The sequence below is a fragment of the Poeciliopsis prolifica genome, unplaced genomic scaffold (genome assembly GCF_027474105.1).
Source record: "Poeciliopsis prolifica strain line A6 unplaced genomic scaffold, Auburn_PproV2 SCAFFOLD064, whole genome shotgun sequence".
Classification (NCBI taxonomy): domain Eukaryota; kingdom Metazoa; phylum Chordata; class Actinopteri; order Cyprinodontiformes; family Poeciliidae; genus Poeciliopsis; species Poeciliopsis prolifica.
Genome location: NW_026562439.1, coordinates 1,940,565 through 1,961,897, shown reverse-complemented (window position 1 = coordinate 1,961,897; position 21,333 = coordinate 1,940,565). Strand labels below are relative to the sequence as shown.

The following is a 21,333-nucleotide window of genomic DNA, read 5'->3' as shown; positions in this document are numbered from 1 at the left end:
TCTCACATGCGCCTTCAGAGTTTTGTATTAGCTTTCCGTGACTCATAGCTTCAGTCGACAAGTTCTGACAGAGGCTGGAGGTTGGGGGGTCGCTGCTGCAGGCTGAGCAGGAAAATAACGGCCCCAGGCTGAAAGAAAGAGCAGAAGATGGTGAAAGTGATGAGACAATGAGCTTGTGCTGCTCTGAAATGACTTCTGTTTGTCTGGGTTTACAGCATGTTTGAGATTTTGAAGATGAACTGGAGTCTTTCAGACCAGAATCAGTGAGACAAAGAGCTGCAGTTTGGGAGAGCAGGAAGAAACGTTTGCATGTTTTTGGCTTTGCAGAAGCAGTGAGGCGAGCAGAGCTCAGTTCATCACCACTGAGTTCTGGTTTGTTTTGTTCTTCTCAGTGAAGCTGGCAAAAACATTTCTACACAATACATTCCAATTTCTCAATAATACATGCAAAAAATATTTTACATTCAAGAGCAACAAAATAGTTTGATTTAGATTGAAAAGATGCAATATGGCATCAGAGAAGTTGCCTTTAGATAAATTGTGTCACAATCGTTCTTCAGGTCTGGAACCAGTGGACACCTGAAGGCGTTATGGACATTGTGTCATTTGCACATGGAGCTGTAAAGAGAGTCCTTTCTTCTTTAAAGCTGTTGACTAAAAACTTTCTTCTCATTTAAGAAGTAGAAAACTGCACAAACTTTCATTAGCACAAACTTACAGCCTACAAAAAGATTTGTAAATCTGCTCTAAATGTGTTAACCATCAGATGAACCAGAATCAGGAAAGAGTTCAAAATTAAACCTTAACAGGAAGTAAAACTTTGAGTTTATTACGTTACATTAGCTTGTGTTAATGTAATCAATGCTGTTTATTCTCAGTTAAAAACAATAAAAAATTAAATAAAGAAACAAATAATAGGATTAATATCCAGGCCGTATCCCAGTCTGATACTGTTGCTTCAACTTGTCTGAAATGTGAATAATTTTTCTTTGACAGGACTTTCAACACAGTTTGTTAATTTAGGACAAATCAAATGATCCTTGCTGTGTTGAACTCAGTCAGGTGGAGTTTTATCCAGCCAGGATGAAGCTGTCACTCTCTTTCGCCTCTATAATAATGTTTTCTATCCCAGACCCATCGGAGAATTATTAATTCGAAGGAATCGTGACTGAGTGCCATTTGAACTCATACCCAGCAGCTAAATATTATCTGTCAGGCATAATTTGTCCTGGCAAGTTTGGATTCTGACCCACATTCTTGAGAGATTGGTGGATGAAAAATTAGAGAAAAATCCTGACACTTAAACAGAACTGATGGGAATTTTAAATTCTGTGTTAAAAGATAAAATGTTTTCTTGAGCAAAATTTTCACGTGCTGGATGAATCATGTTCAGGTGTCCCACGGCTCCTGAAACATGTTTCATTAGGTTTTCTGTCAAAATCAGGCAATAATCCTCTTGTTCCAGAAGCCCCCGAGTTTAAGACGCTTCAGACCCAAAGCAAGATTTGCACAAAATGAATTTGTTATTTTTTTGACACTGTGAAAGAAACAACTTCACTGCTGATGTTGTTTCTCTGCTTCAGTTAAACTTCACAATCCGGCAGAGCTTCACTGTCACATGACCAAACAGATACCACACATCCTGTTCATTTTGTATTTGTTACTTATTTTTATTCTATATAATACCAGAATTTCCATGTAACTTAGCATTTGTATGTGTCTGATTATTTTTTGTTATTTTCTACACATTATATTAATTGTTATGACTTGGTGCTTTCGTTGCTGATGTGATTCTTCCCCAGAGGCTCGGCTCGGTTCGGCTCGGCTCGGTTCTCAGAGGCTCGGCTCGATTCGGCTCAGCTCGGTTCGGCTCAACTCGGTTCTCTGAGGCTCGGCTCGATTCGGCTCAGCTCGGTTCGGCTCGGCTCGGTTCTCAGAGGCTCGGCTCGGTTCTCTGACATGTGGTGGAACAGCCCGGTTTCCAGATCTCTGCAGACAGAAATGGGCCAGGCTCTGATTTTATGTGATGGTGTCAGTGATTTCAGTAAAGCTCATTTTCTCTTCTGTTCTGTTTTTGTTTTTCTGAGAAACCACAAATGGGACAGAAGTATTCTCAGACATGTTTGCAGGGAGAACGGGACAAAATATCATCTCAGTGATAAAACAGGCATGATTTCCATTGGTGTTTGCTACGGATAAGAAGAATTTTGAAACTATTGAAGGAACTCAGGTCTTGGACTCATTTAAAAAACTCTCCCAGTTTTTTTCTAATGGACTCAAGACAGAAACAAAACAGAAGTCTGACAGTGAGAGTTTCAGCAATAGTCGGTATTGAGGTTTAACGTGGGTGGAGAGTTTCAGAGAAGCCACAAAGCAAATCAGGTGACAGCTTTGACCTTTAGCCCTCACATCGTAGGCAGAAGGAAGATAAATCAGAGCGATGAGTCAGTTCTTCTGACTCATCTGAAGGAACGCAGCAGCAAAGGAGACAAGGCTCTTCTTCAGATTTTGATATTGCTGAATACCAGACATTTATTCTAAGCTACATTATTAATATTGATTTACTTTTTTATTATTATATCAGCACTATTATCGTAGTTGTTGCTGTTTTACATTAAAACTACTTTTTTTATCTGAATTTGTATTTGTAATGGAATTTTTTAAGCCCACAATACATTTTCACAAGGTATTACTCCTTGTTTTGTGTGTAAAAGCTTCAAAACCAAAGGTGTAAAACATGTGTTTAGCTATTCTCTATAATAAAAAAAACATAATAATTTATAATCCAAATTAGTTGTTTTAGCAATTTTAATTAGTGGATACCAATTGAACAATTATTTAACATCTTGTTTGATCTTATTTTAATTCGTGATTTTATTTTCAAAGAGTCAATTTAAAAAAAAAAAAAAGCTGTATTTCTTACTAAAAAGTAACTCCACATATTAAAGCAGTAAAGTTTACTGTAATGGGTTGTGTGAGCCAGCAGGTGGCGGTAATGCAACTCCATACCAACCACGAGAATAGAGAAAGAAGTGTCATGGCGGCTTCCTGAACGTTTAACCTGAAGATTCCCAGACAGTTCAACGTTTAAGAGCCTTCGGTTTTTTAGTCTCGAAATGACTATCAAAGACCCGATAAAGTGGAACTACAGAGTATCCGCAGTTTACGCCGTGGGCGTCTGGACACTATTAGGATCTTACGGTTTTTTAAAATATACAGGTCGTTTGGACGAACCGGCAGGTGAGGAAACGGAGACAGAATCCCGATTAGCCGAGATGTTGCTTTCTTCTGTGACGATTTTTCATCTCATGAGATGAAAAATTTTCTGTGTCTACAATAAGACGACCTGATTTGTCTTAATGTTCCCTTTAGCGTTCTGATGGATATCAGCTTTTAAAAGGCGGCATTCAGAACTTCACTGGGAATTTATCTGATTTTAAGATGTTGTCGGTTTACGGTGATTCTATCATAGCTGTCTGTTCAAACATTGGACAGTAACACCAATGAATACTAAACAAGTAATTCGTCTGTAGTTATCTGTTTATTTGTTTGATTTAAAGAAGGAGTAATCACTACTAGTGACTAAAGCTGGTTTTCTTCTGTCTCATTGACTATTTCTCCCCTCAACTCAGAGAAACAAACATTCGAAGAGCCAGAAATTCCCAACAAGCATGTCTACGAAACTGCTCACTCCAAAACTACCATCATCTATAAGGAAGATTTCGTCCCGTACAGCAGGAGGATCTACAATTTCATCATGTCCTTGAGTGGAAGATCAGGAGATGGAGATGGAGACAAGTAGCTGCTGGACATGATTTAAGAGACAGACTTGCTGCCATGTTTGCATATTTGAAGAGGTTTCTTTCATTATTTTGCCAAAAAAAGGGCAAAACATCTCTACAAAGCAGTGATCAGGTTCACATAGTATTTTATTAAAGCTCTAGATATTTAGGAATTTTTGCAAATCAGTTCTTTCATCTACAACAAAAAATGTTTTGCAACCACTTTAATTCATTTTGGCTCCAATTCCAGCAGATTATGACTCACATTTGGAAAAAGCATGAAAAGGTGAAATGACCAGCATTCTACATTTCTTATGTGCTGATTATTTTGAAGAAAAAAACCAACCTACTATCTTCTTGTGAATTAAAAATAAGGATACTTGAATTCATTACATCAAGTGTTTTTTAAATGTGACAGATCATTGCATTTCTGGAAAAAGAACAAATAAGTAGCTTATAATTTGTATGAATTTCCCATTCATTTTGGGTTCTTAGTTGTTTATCTGAATTGTTGTTGTTTTTTTACCTCGTGGAATATTTATATACTTTGACCATTTGCTTCTTTGTTGAACTGGTAGACGTCATGGTCCTGCTTGACACCTATTTGTTTCACAGGTTTCAACAATTTATCCCAAATTAAATTAAATTGATTTCAATGTTAGGAACAATACAGGAGTCACTAAGACACAGACGAGCTGAAGGCAGCATTTGACTACAATTAGAAATATATTTGACAAGTCAAAGCTAGAAAACTACACCAACTTTCAGATGATGGCAGAATGATGCTGTGGTGCTGCAACATGGCTTGAAGTAATGAGATAATGAGAAATTAAACTACCTCCTAATTCTTCTAATCAACAGCTGCAGTGAACGCTTATTCTCAAAATATGGAATCTGTCGGACTTTAAATAATTTATTCAAATCTAAAAAGCATGATGATGATGATAAAAATGCTGATGGTGACAACAAATATGACAATGAAGATGATGGAGACAAGACAAAATGTAAATACGTTTTCCCTAAAAAAATTATTTTAAAAATTCCTTTCTGGCTTCAGCTGGCGTTGTTGTTGTGTTTCCAACTTCCACCGCTAGATGTCAACAAACTACCACTGAGTGCAGGAGTTGACCGGAAGCTTTGACAGCGTGCTGTCCTGCAGAAGCACAACAATGAGAGCGATTATCCAGCGGGTGACCAAAGCGAGTGTGACAGGTGAGCTTTGAATGAGCCGAGCGGACGGAGTCGGAATCTGTAGCTGAAATAGTCGAAGACAATCGGCAGACAGCCGGTAGTAGCTGCCATGACCAGCTAGCCGAGTTAGCCCCGTTAGCATTAGCATCCCACTTGAAATGAATGGGGCGGCGTCAGACCGCTGCTATCTAAAACTGGACTTTTAGCTCAAGGGAAACAAGTTCATACAACTGAATAATGATGAATATGACAATTGATTCAGACGCAGTTAATCCTGCTGGATGTAGGCGGTCATGTCGTTTTACAGTAACAGTTACAATAATTCAGTTTCACTTTAATCCTGTTTACATCTGCTTCAGATTCAGATTAAACTGGACTCGATTCAGACAATAAATGTTTATTTCAGGTCTGTTGGAGTCGCAGAGGTTAAGATCGCTAGAAAAATAAAAGGAAAAATAAGAAAACTCACCGCTGAAGTATTTAAAAATATAGTTTAGAAATTACTCTTAATTATTGTAAATACCATCACAAATACACTGAAATAATATTAAATGACATTACAATTATAATGGCGTTTTTATAATAGTAATATTAATAATAACTTTTTATTTGAGGAACTGATGTTTTAATTTTATTTCTGTAACTTAACTGATTAATCCAACAAATAGAATTTGCAAGAAGAACATAACAGCTGCCACTAATATTCTTTTATTCTGATAATAATCTATAGAATACTTTATTAGTTTGTGTTATTTATTTATAAAATCAGGGCAATGCATATTAATCAATACATCATCAAAAGAAAGATTTTTTTTCTTTCTTTTTCACACTAATGTAAAAATTATTTATTGCATATCAGTAATTAAATTGTAAATTTGCAGTCATTCTTGACCCTGCAAGAATAACTATAAGTACAATCAACAAATGGAGGGATGAATCCTTTGACATAAAGTGATAAAATATTTGTTTCCAATCTCTGTGATCTCTTCTAACAATGATACATTCTTGATACATTCACTCACTCTCTGCTGAAAATAAACCCAAAAATCTCCTGGCTGGAAAATGTTCATCAGAACCTTGACATGCAGGTGAACCAAAGCTCTGAACTGTGTGAGCACAAAGAGTTCTTGAATTCCTGGTGTGGTGAAAAGGCTGTTTCTGTTTCATTGTCCTGCAGTGGGAGGGAGCAGGTCAGCTCCATTGGACGGGAATCTGCGTCATGCTCGGGATTTCTGCAGATGCACGCAGAGAGATGCTGAGTACATGTAAGTGTAAACCCATCTTGCAAACATGTCCATAGATACAGATGAAATGAACTTTGAATCAGTTTGCTTCTTCATCTTTTCATAAGCACTGTGTGTCTTCAGGGTCAGAAAGATCCTGAACCTGCGGCTGTTTGAGGACGAGAGCGGCCGGGCGTGGGCCAAGAGTGTTATGGACAGAGAGTTGGAGGTGTTGTGTGTGAGCCAGTTCACCCTGCAGTGCATCCTGAAGGGCAACAAACCAGACTTCCACGCCGCCATGCCGGCAGAGCTCGCCCAGCCCTTCTACAACAGCATCCTGGAGAGCATGAAGCGCCTACAGGCCTGAGCTCATCAAAGGTGGGCGGGATCTCAACCAAGAATGAGGCTTTAAACCATCACTTCTGAGTGAACTGAGAGGAAAAGCTGCAGAACTGAGTTGAATCAGCTAAATCTTTAACATAACACACGATCATCGTACAATTAAAACGATCAGCTCTGTGATAAGGTGCAGTAACCTGCTCCAGATGTGTCCACTGCAGTCAAAAAGACTGGACTAAGTTGGTACTGAGGACCCAAAGTGTCCTCAGAAATGCTAGAAAGATTCACCAATGCACTTTTTTCACTTCTGATACTTATTTAAATATCTGAGGTTCAGTCCTCAGTCAGTTCAGACTGATTATGATCAGGTTCTTTAACAGAACCTGATCATAATTGAAACGTTTCTTTTTTAAACACAGACATAAATGCAAATTTCACATTTATGTGATAACTGTGCAGCACACTAACACACGCATAGCTTCACAAGCTGGTCAAAGATGCTACAACAACACAACTTTCATTTGTTCCATCAGAGCAATTAGCAGTAAAACAGTCACTGTAAAATAAATAAACTAAAACTGACAGAAACGGCACCGCTTGAACAAATATGTAAAAATAAATGAGAAACCTTTCAAATGGTTCAGAAAGTTCAATAAAAAAAATAAATAAATATTAAGCTTGATGTCACTCAGAGCACAAAGCATAGAATTAGGATGAATAGATCTGCCCTTATGGGGCACATTGTCACTCACACCCAATCTAGAAATGTTTTTCTAATATCAGATACAGATATTGATCGATATTGAGATAGAACTTCATTCTTCAGCGATGCAGACTTACCAAACCTCAGCTTCTTCTGAAGATGATCAGAAGAGCATTTCCATACTGATGCAGGTTTTATGGAAACAATGTTGGAAAAAGACCTGATTCCTAAAGCCCTTGATTGGGAACAGGCTGTGCTTTCTGTATGGAAACCTTCAGGTATGAAATTGCTGAAATGAAAGGGACATTTGAGAACATTCATGTCATAATGTGACAACACGCCGGTCGTTAAAGTCGGGTTTATTGTCGCCGATCGGAGCCGCGTCACCTCCATTGTCTCATTTCCTCACAGTTAAAATCAAAGTGTGAATTTTCCCTCCGTTGGGTTTGGAGCGGCACCGCGTCCCCCTGCCGTCAACGCCGCGTCATTGTGGCGGTCAGGAGCTGGAAGCGGCGGTGGCAGTGAACTGGGTCAGCCCACTGGGGAGCAGGTGAGGAGGACACCTCGTCCCAGCAAAGGGAGGCGTGAGCCTTCCTAATTAGCCCCCTCCCCACATCCTCCGGAGAGGGAAACATGATGATGCATCAGTTTTCTCCCACAGCTTCATTGTGCAGATGGTGTCATCAATTTAAAGAAACCTGCGAGAAGAAGGAGAGCAGTTCGAGTGAAACTTGCTGTCCTTGTCCGCCTCTTTTTATCTTCCCTCTTAACTGCAGCCGAACTCGGCAAGCACATGAAAAACACATGATTTATCGTCCTCCATTTTGTTTTCCAGATGGGAAGTTTGGGGCGAGCATGCAGGTCAACATCCAGAACGACGGTCCAGTTACAGTGGAGCTGACATCACCGTCTGCTCCCACAGACCCCAAACAGGTACCCAGTCATCTTCATCAGTCATCTTCATCAGTCACCTTCATCAGTCATCTTCATCAGTCACCTTCATCAGTCATCTTCATCAGCGGAGGGGTTCAGCTCAGATCAAGAGCAGTGACACTCATCAGGCAGATTTCATTTTTTATTTCGTCAATTTTGTTTGAAAGCTGCTGAACTTAAACTTACTTTTAAACTGAAAAGTAGCCATTCAAAAAATTACTAAATTAAAAGTAAAAAACAAAGTATTTGGTAAAACGTTTCCCCAAGTACTGAGTAACTGATCAAACTTTATCATCTAATGTTGAACAATGATATTTAAATTTCCATGTAAATAATGGTATTTAAAGGACCAAAATAAAAGTAGAGTATTATAATAAATGACGAAATGTGTGCTGCAGCGAGGCAGTGTGTGCTGCAGCGAGGCGGTGTGTGCTGCAGCGAGGCAGTGTGTACCGCAGCGAGGCAGTGTGTACCGCAGCGAGGCAGTGTGTGCTGCAGCGAGGCGGTGTGCTGCAGCGAGGCGGTGTGTGCTGCAGCGAGGCGGTGTGTGCTGCAGCGAGGCAGTGTGTGCTGCAGCGAGGCGGTGAGGCAGTGTGTGCTGCAGTGAGGCGGTGTGCTGCAGCGAGGCGGTGTGTGCTGCAGTGAGGCGGTGTGTGCTGCAGCGAGGCGGTGTGTGCTGCAGCGAGGCGGTGTGTTTCTGCTGTAGACAGCGAAGTGGGATGGGCTGCAGATGATTGACGGCGCAGAGCCACACATGCAGTCTGCAGGAGCTTTCTGCAGGACTCCTCCTCCTGGGAGCTCGTCACTTTTTAAAACATGAATGCTTCATAAAACAAGGACTCGCCAGGATTCCTCCTCTGAGACGCAGGAGCATCAGAAAGAGTTAATATATGTTCAGACATTCATGCTGGAAGGAAGCGCCGCTTTACAGACGGCTCTCTGAAAGACATTAGATTTATTTGTGACTTGATTTCTTTTTTACATCTTTGGACTGGGAATAAATGGCTGAATATTGAAGACCTAATGTATCTGTTTGCACACAGGGTAAATTTAGAGGGCCTGTCAAAGATCTAAGATGTGGCCTGGGTGTGAAATTATGGATTTAAGCAATTTATTCTCCAGATAAAGAGAATTTGTGCTTAAAAAAAGTTTCAGATTCAGGTGCAAACGTTTGGAGAGCTTATTGGAATCTTTAGAAACTCTTTTAATTAAATCAAATTTGGATCTCAATTTTTTTTTAATTGATTTTAATTTGAAAAATATTTTTCCCAAAGGGAAGTTAGATGTTGTAACTCATATTGTCCAAGTATGTGGATGGTGACGCTTTGAGCAGGAAGGCTCTCCAATAGCAGTCAGTCTTGCAACCAATCTGAAGAGGCCTCTGACTGAAGAACTATTGCTGTATGAAAGTCTCATTACTTTTATAACATGCTAACTGTTCGTTATCCAGGTGGCAGAGACAATATTACACAGTAACATTTACTGTTGTTACCAAGCTCTGCTCATCTATTTCATTTGCTTTTGTCACTCCTCTTTAAATGTGATTTTTATAACATTTACCTTTTTTGGCATCTAAACCATAAATTTGACAAATTTTGCGCATTGACTTTGTAGCTGAATTCAATTCAGTTCAAATTTATTTAATCAAACATTAAATCATGTAACATGTGAGAAACAGCAGCCATTGTTTTGTAAGATGTTTTAGTTTTTTGTCTTCCTGCTGCTGAGCTTCGCTCCATCTCTGTCTGCTCAGCCATTTCCCCGAAAGGACGGATAGTCAGGCAATCGGCTGAATTTTAATCTTGTCTGTTTGGGATGTTTAGCAGCAGAGGCAGCGGGGCCAAACATGGGGATAAACAGGGCGGCCATCAGGCTGAGCTTGGCTCAGTTCAGTGGGTGGAGGGGTTGCAGCGACAGCCAGCAGACACTGCTCCTTTCTTTCCATAAATCAGGGATTGAGTCCCGGGCGGGGTCAGGCTGACAGTAAACAATGGAGGCGATGAAACCCACCCCGCTGGTCGCTGGGAGCTGCAGCGGCGGATCATCTCTCTGGGATTATGTAACGTTTGATCGTGTTAGTGGAGGCTTTTATCTGCTCGGGATCCAGAGTTTAGTGTCTGTAACTTTTCAGAACAAACAACATATATGTTCACCTCCATGATCTAATCAGACGTTACATCATCGGAACCGCTTCCATACAAGTTTTTATGCTGTTTAAATAATGTAATTTGTTACGCAAGGCTTTGGATTTTGTGAGATGACAGTAAGTCCAGAGAGCCATGAAAGTTTTAGCGGCCGGGACGTCGCATGTCGGCTGACGACTTCATCAGCTCTCTGCCTCCGTGCTTCCTGCATCGCAGATGAAGATGAAGACGAGGAGAGGCTGCAAATGGTGGGGGGTGAAGGGTCGCGATCGGACCAGTGCAGACCCACTTTCTGGTTCTGCTGAGTCAGCAGGAAGCTCAGATCAATAACAGGATTTGTGTGTTTATTTCATTTCTCTTGTAAACAGACAGCAGTTAGAAAGAAATTAGAGATTTGAGAAGATTGGCCAGCAGTCTGCAGGCTTCCCAACAACAGAACCGCTAAAGAAAAGTTTAGCCAGAGAAAATAACTTGAATTTATCCTAAATATATCCCAGTTATATTAATCTAAGGGAAGGCATCCTTTTATAAAAACGTTATAGCACATGTTTTGTACAAGACAATTCAAAGTCCTTTAGAGAGAAATGTAAAGAAATTTAGAGCAGATATTAAAAACACAAACAGAAATTAAACAAGATAAAACAATGAACACATAGAAAAAAAATCATTGACTAATTAAATAATAATAAAAATCTTCAGGTTTTATTCTGATTTTAGAGTAATTTTTACTGTCATAATTTTTACATTTTATTCAGTCCAGCCAAATAAAACTTGTTTAGACCTTTTGGAGAAAAAAAAGCAGATAATTTCTAATAAAAATATACAGGAACGAGTCGTCATGTTGGCACTTATGGCATTTATTATAAACAGTAATAAGACAACAAAGGTCTCCAGGTCAACCGAGCGACCAGTCGGTGATCTCACAAAAGTTTGGAAGTCAGGCCGATTTATTGGCCCACCTGCTGTTTATGTAAAATTAGATTAATGAAGCGCAAACTGTGCCACAGCCTCCGGTTGAGGAGCAGATTCTCTGCATGTCTCTCCATAAACAGCAGCTGAATCAGAAACTTCCAGCTGAGGGTTGAAATGACGGCTGCCCTCTGGTCACCGTGTACGGATCAAACCAGAATATGATTTATTGTCATTTCAATCATTTTTTTTCCAGTAACCAGCTCCTTGTTTTGAACTACATGTATCATTTTGTTTTATCTCTTAGTAAAGCGAGCAGGAAGTGTTTTTTTTTCTGTTGGGTTGGGAATCGTCTCCATGTTGGACGGCGCATCGGAAACCTGGCATCAACACGTCCCTGTTTTCTTTCCTTCCAGAGAAAAAGGTTTCAATAATTCAGAAGAAAAAAGAGCCACTTTTAAACTATTCAGAGGTTGACACAGATTTACTCTGTGCAGGTAAACTACGTGAAAGATAAAATGTGAAACCACAAACTGTCTTTTTCTGTTTGTGTTTCTTCAGCTTTCCAAGTTGGAGAAGCAGCAGCTCAGGAAGGAGAAGACGCGCGCTAAAGGCTCGTCCGAGTCGGGCCGGGAGAAGAGCTCGCTGCGGCCCAGGCAGGACCCCGGCGCCAGCAGCGGGGCGGACGGCGACGTGTCTTCAGACCGGGAGCCGTGATGCTGCAGGGTGAGCTGGCGGGGTCACGGGGTCAGATAAACAGAAAGATTCTTCATCAGTCCGTCCATCCTCTTCATCTCCAGGTTCCATGTTCAGACCCTGATAGCTGTAGAACTATGAGTCATAAATTAATTGTGAACATCTGTTTGTTGCATTTAAAAAACAACAGAAAACTCTGGAAAACTCTGGACTAATTAAAAAGTGTAGGAACCCGGTTTTCATGACTATCAGCAAACTGCACTCCAGCCGTCACAAGCCGCTGGTTTCCACATTTCTTCTTCCTGTTTTGTGTCCGCTGTTTTACTGCTGTTGACATTTCAGTGAAACTTAGCAACAGGCAGGGAGACGGAGCTGTTTGTTTGTTTGCGGTTCACACTGAACGCCGAACCGAGGTGACGTTCCGGCCCAGCCAGTTCGCAAACAGGATTTGTTTTCCATGGAGAGCCGGGGTTGTCGGGATGGAAGCAGTTGCTCAGCTTTCTGCTCTTTAATCTGCACCAACATGCTGGGTAAATATCAGCTCTGCCATGTGGAGGCTTCGGCTCCTGATGGCAGGAGGAAGTGGCTCGGTAGGCGGATTACTTGGGTTCTGATGTGAGCGTTTGCTGCGGAAGAAGGGAACATGGCTGGAAGAGAAAGGAGGAGGAGGGAGCTGGTCTTCCTGAGGTTTGCTTTGCATGACTTAAACATGAGCAATGTGTTTTTTTTTTTTTTTGCTCCAAATGAGTTCGCTTTTATCTTCTCCCCACTGACTTCCTGTTTTGGAACAGCCAATCCTCATCTTGCTTTAGTCAGAACCAAACACACTTACTGCTCTTAAAATGACAGATTATGGAGCTTCAGTTTGATTAAATTAAAATGTAAAGTTAAAACAAAGCTTCTCCAACCTGTCTTCATCCCTGATTCTCCTTTTCCTTCTCATCTTCAATCACAATCAGGGACACAAAGCTGATTATGAGTCATTAGATTTGCACATTGGGACAACTCAATGTTGAAGATAAAACTTTTATGGAGATTTGTTAAACAATTGATGGAAACTTAATGTTCCAAATAACAGCTTTTCAGGTATGAACTTCCGGAGGTTTATAAGTTTACCGGACTCCATCCAAACAGCCGGTGCTCAGTGATCAAACCTCCTGAGAAATCTGTTTACCAGGAACTCATCACATTTTCTGTGCTTCATTTTGAAGCTGCAAAGAGCTGAACACCTCTGGATGAAACATACACAGCAATGCAGATAATGTAAAAGGACAGTTCTGTTATAATCTCTATATTATAAGTCAGTCCTATTACAATCTTCTAAAATGTAGTAGTTTGTTGTTTCTGCTCTTTCATACTTGATAAAGGTAAACATCATAACATGCATTTTGACGATGATGATGTCAGAACTCCTGGGATTCTTGTTCGGTAAACCGTTTAAAAACACTGGATTGTTAAATATTAAGGATACATATTGTCACCTCGTTCGTTTTTGGCAGCAGCAGAAAAGCTTTGATATTAAATGACTCATATTTTGTATAAAAGATGTTTCTGATGCCATGAACTATTTTAAAAGGGGAAAAGCAGTTTCTCTGTGTTGTAAACGTTACGTTGGTCCTTAAATCCTAGTGACGCCCCTGCTGACCAGCGTTTTCTTCTTTTCTGATTCAGATGCAAACCAAACTGTGGACACTCAGGAAGAACGCTTCGACCCGTTTACAGACTGACCGACACATCGGACCGAATGAAACCCAGCAGCTCATTAAATCCTTCGTCCTCGTTGTTTCTCCATTTGTCCTCCTCCGGCCGTCTCTGTTGGACTCTCTCCTCTCTCTTCCCGCTCCGTTCGTGTCGCTGGGCTGCAGATCTTCTCCAGTGCTGCCAGCCGGAGCGCACCAGTGCCACCGCCACCTCTCAGCGCCTGTTTACCGTGTGAGCAGATTGTTTGTTCTGAGCTTGAACTGGAATGTCTCTGTAACTAACAGAGACACAAACAGACGCTTTAAATAAGAACTCCATTATCCTGATGTCCCGCTTTCCTTTCTGCATGCTTGGACACATCTTTGAGGTACTAATTGAGCTCACAAGCATCCAGCAGGTGCATCACTGTCGTCACTTTTAATTAACTGGAACAGGGAGCCAAAATCTCACAAAAATAAAACCAAGTATTTCTCTTAGCAACAGAAAGGCATTCAGATTGTTTTTATAATTGGGATTAATGTGAAAAGTGTCAGGAAAGCTGCAGTGATGCGTATGTTTTGATGCAAGTCTTATTTTCTTTCTGTGAAGAAGGCAGAGAGGAGACTTAAACTTAGTTTGAAAAAGCGGGAAGAAGGAAAAGCTGAAGATTCAGTGGAAATGACTTCTGGGAGATTTGAACTTAAATCCATCAGATTGCCTTCTCTTTGCTTCTTCTTGGCATTTGGGGAAAATTAATGCTGAAATTTATCCGGCTGCCCCGCTGTGTTCTGACAGGCCTGAATGTATATTTTGTTACTGTATAAATTTTAAAAGCATCCACGTTTGTGTGGCTGTCGTCATTTCCATTGTGCGTTGGCAGTTCTTTGCAACTTTTCCACATTTTTATCGTCTAACAACCATAAACTTCTCTGGAATTATTGGGATTTTATGACAAACCAAAGCAAAGTACTATGAAGCCCAGGGAAAATCAGGCTTTTCCACATTATTTTTGGTTTTTACCAATAAATATTTGAAATAGTAAACCATAATCAGGCCACTTTACTCTGATCCTTCTAAATAAAATCTCGTGGCGCTAACTGCTTGAAGAAGTTACCTAATAAGTAAACGTCCAGCTGTGTTTAGTTTCATCGCACTTTAAACCCAGATGTTTTGTTTCTGGCCTCAGAGGTTCCTTAGAGAACAGCCAGCATCATGAAGACCAACGGACCCTGCAGACAGGACGGACCAGCGGACCCTGCAGAGAGGACGGACCAACGGACCCTGCAGACAGGACGGACCAACGGACCCTGCAGACAGGACGGACCAACGGACCCTGCAGACAGGACGGACCAGCGGACCCTGCAGACAGGACGGACCAACGGACCCTGCAGACAGGACGGACCAGCGGACCCTGCAGACAGGACGGACCGACGGACCCTGCAGACAGGACGGACCAGCGGACCCTGCAGACAGGACGGACCAACGGACCCTGCAGACAGGACGGACCAACGGACCCTGCAGACAGGACGGACCAACGGACCCTGCAGACAGGACGGACCAACGGACCCTGCAGACAGGACGGACCAACGGACCCTGCAGACAGGACGGACCAACGGACCCTGCAGTCAGGACGGACCAACGGACCCTGCAGAGAGGACGGACCAGCGGACACCGGCCGGGACACGGACGTCCACCACTCTGACACTTGGGTGTAATTTTATTGTCTCCAATGGGAAATGCATTTGGAACATCATATTATGAACAAAACATCACAAGTTTGATCATTCAGCATCAACAGACTGCAATGTGCAGAGGTGCAACAGAAAGGCAGAATGTGCCAAATGTCTTTTTTACAATTAATTGTGAGAATATTTGATAGAGTAATCGATTACTAAAGTAATCACTAGCTGTAGCCGTAGTCTAAACATAACAGTTTACCTCTAAAGTCCTTCCTATCTGACTCTTTACTACCCAGCATGCTTTTAGTGAGCAGTGACAGATAATCATACCGCCAATAATCCAAACCTTAAAACAGATTCAATAAAACTTTTCTAAGACATAAACTCAGAAGAAACTAAAACTCAGTTTCCAGCTGGTTTTGGACCAAAATGTGACTTAAAGGAGAAAATGTTATGAAGAACAATCTCCAAATATTTATCATTATCCATCAGTTCAGTGGAGCCTCTGTTTACTGATGTTGATGACTTCCTGAAGTCGGTGATCACTTCCTCACTTTTCCATGTTGATCTTCAAAAATGACTCATCAACCCAAAACTAACACCGACTTTAAAGGGACAGTTTTATGTATTTTAAAGTCACATTTGGCCGTTTTATAGCATAACCAAGTGACTATGTTGATTTCAGTTGTCATAAAGAAAATGCTGTCTACGACTCACAATGATTTTAATGCCTTTGCATTGGGTTTCTGAATGGCCTAGTCAAAGTCTAAATCTAAATCCGATGAATAATCTGTGGAAATACTTGAAAACAGACATTGACAAGTGCTCAGCCTCCAACCTGACTGAGAATCAGGTCAAAAATTCAAATTCCCAAAAACACTTTATAGATTAATTCCAAAGGAAATGAATCTTGAGCCGTTTTATCAAAATGATCTGAATTTAACGTGCAAACCTGGTAGAAACGCTCCAAAAAGCTGCAAATGCAGAAGTTAAAGTGGTGTGAATACTTCTGCAGCTGCTTGCTGTGATGCAAGTGCAGGAAAGCTTGTCCTTATTTCCGCTCAGCAGCAGCTGGCTGCTCTGTCCTGGCCTTACATTAGCTTTGCTCCTTTTTAACTCAGGAAGCTATTCCTGGCCAAGCGTGCCGTATCCCTCACCCTCTTCCCGATTCTCTCCTGTGGTGCCGAGCTGAGGTTTCTCCATGCTGAGGTGAGGAGCGGCCCGGACCCGGAGAAGACGCTGACCCAGATACGTCTGCCGGAGCGCAGACTGCAGCTTCTCCTCCGCAGTGAAGCTGGTGCCAGGCGGAGAGGAGGCTTATCAATGCGGCAAACATCCCAGAAGGATGTGATCAATCAGACCGGGCGAGGACACAAGTTTGTCTTCTGCTTGGCAGTTTGGGATTTTTTTATGAAACAGAAAAAGTGGCTGAAATTCCAGGGACTTTCTTGCATCTCAGGCTGCTCTGTTTATCTTGCATCTCCTGCATGTCTGTGTGAGAGGCCTGTGCCAAGCCCACTGGCTATGGAAAAACAATTTAACAGGATTTAATTTGTTTCCCCTCCTCTTCCTCTCCTTAGTGTTTTTTTCTCGTGTTGTGTGTGTGTGTGTGTGTGTGTATCTGGGAGTTTGGGAATTCATGCCCTGTCTGAACAAACTCTGCAGTGAGGATTTGTTTCATGGCGGCTTCGTGGGCCTGTCGTTGGGTCAGGTCCTGGGATTTCTGCCTTTAAAGGGTTAATAAAGCACAATAATGCCAGCTGCTAGCAGCTCTCCCCACTTTTTCCATTCTGCTGTTTAAATGAAACCTGCAGGAGGATTTACTCATTGTCTTAGAGATGCATTTTACCTTAACCAGTCAGAATAATTCACAAAATGCTGTACACACACACACACACACACACACACACACACACACACACACACACACACACACACACACACACACACCTACACACGCACACACACACACACACCTACATACACACGCACACACACACACACACCCACACACACACACACACACCCACACACACACCTACACACGCACACACACACCCACACACACACACCCACACACACACACACACACACACACACACACACACACACCTACACATTAAAGATAAGTTCATCACATAAAAGAAATTGTAAAAAGATGAGTTTTAACTTTACTAATTCACAGACGGGGAGGTCGTTCCAGAGTCCTGGTTGTTTGAAAATAATAAAAATATGCAGGTGTAACAGGAGCAACAAGGTTTTTAGGTTCTCTCATTAAAAAGTGTTAAATGTAAATATTACATAAAAATATATTATGCACTTATTAGACATATCATCCAAGGGATTTGCAACTTGCAAAGGATGATTTTAAAATAGATGTATATGTAATGTGTGTGTGTATTAGGGCGTTAAAAGACAACTTGCAAAATATGACAAATAAAAACATCAGAACTGGATGTGGAGAACCAGCAGAAGCGTTATTAAAATGTCAGATTTTGGTTGAATTGACACTTTTTTCTCAAGGTGCTTTTTGTAGAATTTATTTTTTAAACTAAGAATAGTAAGAGCTCCAAAACAGAACCCTGAGGCACACCAACATGAAATGGCCTACTTGGAAGCAGCTACACAAACGAACAATCAAAAAGATGTGAAAACCACAGAAAGGCGGAGTCTGATGCACCGCCACAAATCCGGGTGAATGGCATAAACGGCCTGGAAGCTGTTCATGAACTCCATGAAACGCTGAAACGTTCAACAACAAAGATGTTCAGAGGATTTCCAGATGAGATCAGACACTTCCTCACCGCTGGCTTTGATCACAAGATGAGCTGTTAATCTCTTCTTTATTTTTCTGTTCGTCAATTATATGTTTATGCACTGAAAGGAAAGTTCTCTTATTTCTCCCCCAGCAGGAGCAAACCTCTGGTTATTGAACTGCAGGATAAAGTTTTCTTCCTCACAACTGGGTCAGTTTATCTGTATTCCTCCAGCAACTGTCAGAACCACAGGGGAAAACCTGCACAAAGGCTCTGCAGCCACATGCAGGTGAACTTCACACAACTGTAAATGTCAAACAAACATGTATCCTGATCAAACCGGCAGCAGAAAATCTGTAGGTTTATGTTTAATTTATAATACCTCTGGATTTAGAACTCAGTTTTAAAAACAAATTCTGGAGAACCAGAACGGTTTGCTTACGGTTACAATGTGTTATTGTTAGCAAATGGCTTCTTTAAAGCCTCAGCATCTTTGTGGATTAATTCTGGGTCATCACTCTGGGCTAATGTCCCAGTAATGAGACGATGTGGGTTCAGTTCAATTTCTTCACAGATTATATTGGAATACCTCCCATGGATTCATGACAACTTTGCAAAGCGACTATTTTCATCTGCATCATCTTAAGGTTTTAGCCATTAGCGGATGCTAATGAGCATTTATTCCTCTGCCCTGAGAGACTTCAGCCATTTGTAATCATGAGGAAAGGAAAGATTTGTGACACAGAGGAGTTATTTGTTTCAACACAGTTATGGATTTTATGCTAAAATGGAAGTTTCTAATACTCAAATTTTATTTTAATATAACTTTTGTTTCAGTACAACGCTAAACCAAAAATTAATGTTAGCGAGATTATAATTAATTCTATTTCGATTGAATGATGCTAAAATAGAATTACTACAAAAACAAAATTGTGCTACAATGGAAGTTACGCTAAAGCAGAAGTACTTCTGTACTTCTGCTTAAGCATAATGCTAGAATGGAGGTTTGCAGAAGTTTATTACAAAAAACGGAAATAAAAAAACAGAATTAATGTAAAACGGAAATTAAGGATCAAGTTTAAATGAGTGTTTTACCAGCACATTCATTTTAGCATAACTTCTGTTGTGGTTGTTTTGTTTTTGGCTTTTGCATGTTGTCATCCCTTCTGGGTCGTTTTAGAAAAATGATATTTGTTGCTTATTGCTGTTATATAAATGAACAGAATTGCTATCAAGCTGGAAATCAAATTATTGACATGCCCATCATCGGCCTGCATGTGCACAGAATTACATGTGTTGGAACATTCCTTCAGAGCTTCTCACTGCTGTTGATGTCAGCGAGTTCATTTCTGGGTTGGGCCCCAGTGGATCCTAGGAACGCCTCTGGAAGGAAAACCTGAAACACATGTAAAGGTGCTGAAGGTTGAGACAGACAGACAGGCAGCGGCCGCCCTGTGAGCTTTATTATTTATGTATTTATTTATTTATCATTTTTCTGCCAGCAGAGCTCAGCCTCCAGATCGTTGCGTGGCCGTGAGAGCGCGCGCGCCCCGCTCCGCTCCCTCTCTGTTTCTCACGCATCCATGGAGCCCCGCAGCCTCCCGCAGCCGCCCGCAGCCTCCCCGCCTCGGAAACCAGATCCTGACATGACATTAGGAGACAACCCGGCTCTCTGAAACAGGAGCTCAGTTCGGTTCGGCTCGCTTTGCCTCTCAGAACCTCCCCGGTATCACTCCCCAACTTTTTGCCCCCCTCCCCCCCTCCTTCACTTCGGGGGGCAGAAAGCGGCTCCCTGGATCCACCGGAGCTCCTGTTCGTCCTGCTCTGGTTCCGTGGCGGCTTCAGCAGGCAGGAGGACGGCGCTGCGCGGATCCGCATGGATGAGGCAGCCGAGCAGGAGATGTCTCCGCCGGCATCCGGCGCCGGGATGGAGCGACGCCGAACCGGAGGAGGGTGAAGGCGAGACGGAAACGGCGCAAGGAGCTGGTTCTGATCCAGATCTGCTTGTTCGGAGGATTCCTGCTGGCAGCGAAGGGCTTGTCATACTTCAGGGAAAATCCAGGTGAGAACTGAAGATTGATTATTACACTGTGTCCTTTCAGCATCGCCTCATGTTAAATGATTTTTTTCTATCTGAACAAACTTCACGAACCTCCGAATAACAAACAGATGATGAATAAATCATCTAAAAATGAAAATGCAAAACAGAGATAAACAAATGAACGAAGAGTTTTATTTCACTTTATTTGAATGATTAGAGCTAATAAAACCCAAAACTAGACTTTTACATACTGCTAATTTTTTTTAAATAAAAGTCCCGTTAACATAGAAATGTTATGTTTTACAGCAGGTACGTCAAAATCAACTCATTTTTATTTTGAGCCATAAACTGAGTCATGGCAGAAAGTAAAATAAAACAAAGTGAAAATATGAATAATTTGGCAATATACAGAAAGAAATCAACTTCAAGCTAAACGGCCACAGCTGTTTACCTTGAAGGTTGTATTTATGTGGCCCTTTAGACTCACATGGCGGGCCACTTTTGGCCCCCAACCTGAAGTTGGACACACGTGTTCTACACTATCAAGACAGGGAGAGGTGGTCACATGAAGAACCACGTCAGTCACAGAAGGGCTTATGCACATGTATGGAAAATTTAGTGGAAGGAAAAAGTGTGGAGATGCACAATCATGATGGATGATCAGAGAGTAGAATGGATAGTAAAGCAAAGATGTTTTTTTAAGAGTTTTAGGGACATTTACCAGACATGGGCTGAGTCAGTGCTTGAGGTTGGACCTCACAGATAAGACAGCGATTTGGACTAGACCCACCAGAGTCAGTGATGATCTGCTGGTTCTGGTCTACTGGGTTTTCTGAACTCCACAGTCAACCAGGACATTTTACAACATTTAAAGCTTCCCTCTGCTGGAAGACTTTATGGAGATGCTCATTTAATTTTCCAGCAGGACTAGTAACAGGTCCGCATGCCAAATGCTCCGCACCTGCTTTTATGACCAACAAATCACTACAAACCCACCTGAACCCGACAGGAAGGCGAGTTGCATCACCTGTCTGCCTCAGCAGAGCGACAGGCTGGACTCCTCCCTGTCACACTGGATGGACACATTCATTCACGCAAAAGCAGTTCAGTCCAGACATTAAGTTCATTTTCTGTGCAAGAACTTAGCTTTCTGCACAGACCCACATTTCTGTATTGGTGTTTTTTAATTCAGGTGTTTTACCTGCAGAGCTGTGAAATCAGGCCCTAAATTCTTGCAATTTATTGGCTTGTTTTTGA

At 41.6% G+C, this 21,333-nt stretch overlaps 2 pseudogenes; both read left to right on the top strand.

Moving 5' to 3' along the window:
- Nucleotides 1-6,055: 6,055 nt before the first annotated feature.
- On the top strand, nt 6,056-14,438 carry LOC129351104 (D-aminoacyl-tRNA deacylase 1-like; annotated as a pseudogene).
- Nucleotides 14,439-19,463: 5,025 nt separating this feature from the next.
- The window catches only part of LOC129351126 (sodium/potassium/calcium exchanger 3-like), a 35,242-nt pseudogene continuing 33,372 nt past the window's right edge, over nt 19,464-21,333 (top strand).